Genomic DNA, 3,119 nt, shown 5'->3' with positions numbered 1-3,119 from the left:
TTGGGGGAGGAGGCATCCCAGAGGCAGGAGCTCTTGCTGGAGACCACATGGCAAGTCAGGAGGCTCCAGACTCAGAGGCCCTAGTCTCACTTTCTAAAATTTATAATAACCCACTCCCTTGAGGAGCTAACTTCAGAGTCTGGATAGGAGAGAACTACATAAATTCCTCAACCTATTCTAGATCCTCTACTCAGCTTCTGCTCTTAGAAGGTCCATCACTTTTCTAATCACCACCTTGGGCACCTAGAACGTGAGCCTTTGAGGGCCACACTTGTACCACATATTTATATGTGTGTGTGCATAAAACAAGTTCTCTCTATTCTTACACAAATTCATTATTAGAAATCTCTCGGTATACTGTATATATGAGCATATTGAAGAGATGCCATGGCTCTTAAGTCTTTGTTCTCTTTACAGATGTCACGCAATACAATACAGGAATAGTGAGGCTGCATGTATCTTAGGCATATATGCTAGAAAATCTTAATCCAAATTAAGCTACAGAAGCAACTTCATTCAGGTTCAGAGACCTGAAACAACTCATAACCACTTTCAAGGGCAGTCCTCAACCGTGAAATGGGAATCAGCAAGAGATGCCCTTCTCAAATTCTTTGGTCTGGGTGTCAGCGGCAAAGAATACCACATATGTAAAAGTGGCTGTGTAAGTCGTGAAAGAGAAATGCTAGAAAAAGGAAAAGAAAATTAGGAAAATATCACTGAAAAGGGGTTGGGGAGACGATTCATTGCATGATAGAGTGCTTGCTGCCCAGCGTAGGGACCTGACTTCAGAGCCCAAGCACTCATGTAAATGGCCAGGTGTAGTTGTGTGGCTGTAACAGCTTGCTAGGAGGCAGAGACATGAGGATCTGGGGGGGGGGGGCGGTTTCTAGGCAGCTAGTCTAGCCAATCAGTGAGCTCTAAGTTCAGTAGAAGATCCAGTGTTTAAAAAAAAAAAAAGTGAAGAGGGATAGAGGAAGGTACTCAGTATAGCTAGAGTTTTCCTGCCTGGCCCTCAGTCAGGACAAATCTCTCTCACCTGCCAGTCCCACAGCCGCTCAGACCCAACCAAGTAAACACAGAGACTTATATTGCTTACAAACTGTATGGCCGAGGCAGGCTTCTTGCTAACTGTTCTTACAGCTTAAATTAATCCATTTCTATAAATCTACCGGCATCTTCACATGCTGTTTGTCATCATGGCGGCTGGCAGCGTCTCTCTCCTCAGCCTTACACTTGCCAGCTTTATTCTCCTCCTTGTCCCGCCTATACTTCCTGCCTAGCCAATGGACAATCAGTCAATATTTATTGACCAATCAGCAATGCACTTGACATACAGACCGTACAAACCATCCCACAGCACTCTCAGTATCTACTTCTGGACTCCACATGTGCATGTGTGCACACACCCAGATACCTTTGATACAGCATTCACATACACACACTACCATCACCACAACAAAATAGTTTGTGTGTTTTTTTAAAGATGTTACATGAGGCTACCTTTTCCTCAGAGTAGAAAATCTTGGGGTTTTTTTTTGAATGATAAGAGATTTAATTCTTGCAGCCAGCGCCGAGCGATGGGCATCTCTCGAGACAACTGGCACAAGCGCCACAAGACCTAAGAGAAAGCCCGACCACAAGAAGCGGAAGTGTGAGCTGGGACGGCCTGCTGCCAACACGAAGATTGGCCCTCGTCATATACACACAGTCCGAGTCCGAGGAGGCAATAAGAAGTACTGTGCCCTAAGATTGGACGTGGGAAACTTTTCCTGGGGCTCAGAGTGTTGTACTCAGAAAACAAGGATCATTGATGTTGTCTACAATGCATCCAATAACGAGCTGGTCTGCACCACGACCCTGGTGAAGAACTGCACTGTGCTTATCGACAGTGGTATGAGTCTCACTAGGTGCTGCCCCTGGGATGCAAGAAGGGGGCCAAGCTGACTCCTGAAGAGGAAGAAATATTAAACAAAAAACGATCACAGAAGATCCAAAAGAAATATGATGAAAGGAAAAAGAACGTCAAAATCAGCAGTCTTCTGGAGGAGCAGTTCCAGCCGGGCAAGCTTCTTGCCTGTGTTGCCTCAAGACCAGGCCAGTGTGGCAGAGCAGATGGCTATGTGCTAGAAGGCAAGGAGCTGGAGTTCTATCTGAGGAAGATCAAAGCCTGGAAAGGCAAATAAAGCATCATTCATAGCTCATGTAATAAAGGTGTTTATTGTTCGATATAAAAAAGAGAGATTTAATTCTTTTTTTTTTTTTGGTTTTTCGAGACAGGGTTTCTCTGTGTAGCTTTGCGCCTTTCCGGGAACTCGCTTTGGAGACCAGGCTGGCCTCGAACTCACAGAGATCCACCTGCCTCTGCCTCCCAAGTGCTGGGACTAAAGGCGTGCGCCACCACCACCCGGCATGAGATTTAATTCTTATCAATCAAATAGAATTTAGAGGTTTGAAATAGAGTACATACATGTTTTTCCTTTTTTTTTTTTTTTTTTTTTTTTTTTTGGTTTTTCGAGACAGGGTTTCTCTGTGTAGCTTTGCGCCTTTCCTGGGACTCACTTGGTAGTCCAGGCTGGCCTCGAACTCACAGAGATCCGCCTGGCTCTGCCGCCCAAGTGCTGGGATTAAAGGCGTGCACCACCACCGCCCGGCTGTTTTTCCTTTTTGTGAAAAGACCGTGTCAGAGTTTTAATTACACCAGGATTACTTACATCATAAGTTAAGGCAAATGGCCAGCAAGCTCAACAGGAAGCACACACACAGCCTTCATTAGGATCAATGAAGTGTGAGAATGTGGTTGGCTGGACACAGGGAAATAAATAAAGAAAAGAAGGTCTGTAGACACACAGTTGTGCCATGGTGGAGAAAGGTCACACTAACATTCTGTAATGTGATTGCACCCAGAGGGTGGGGGCAGGGCTGCTTCTAAAAAAAACATAATTAAGGTGTGGATGGGAAATGGCCTATCAACACCTTTCTCATGAATCATTTCCACACCCATGCACTCACTGGGGCTAACAGGAACAAGTATGACCAGGTCTACACAACTCTAAAAGGATCACTCTGACCTTCACAGGGTGAAAGACTGAAGGAACTGAGTTCTAACAGACTGGAGGAGA

The 3,119-nt window shown here is 45.2% G+C and overlaps 1 pseudogene; it reads left to right on the top strand.

The window, feature by feature from the left end:
• The first annotated feature begins 1,577 nt into the window (after positions 1 to 1,577).
• Positions 1,578 to 2,183, top strand: LOC131896796 (small ribosomal subunit protein eS8-like; annotated as a pseudogene).
• Positions 2,184 to 3,119: the final 936 nt, after the last annotated feature.

This window comes from Peromyscus eremicus, chromosome 1 (assembly GCF_949786415.1).
Source record: "Peromyscus eremicus chromosome 1, PerEre_H2_v1, whole genome shotgun sequence".
NCBI classification, from domain to species: domain Eukaryota; kingdom Metazoa; phylum Chordata; class Mammalia; order Rodentia; family Cricetidae; genus Peromyscus; species Peromyscus eremicus.
Note: the sequence above shows the minus strand (reverse complement) of the source record. Positions and strands in the feature narration are given on the sequence as shown.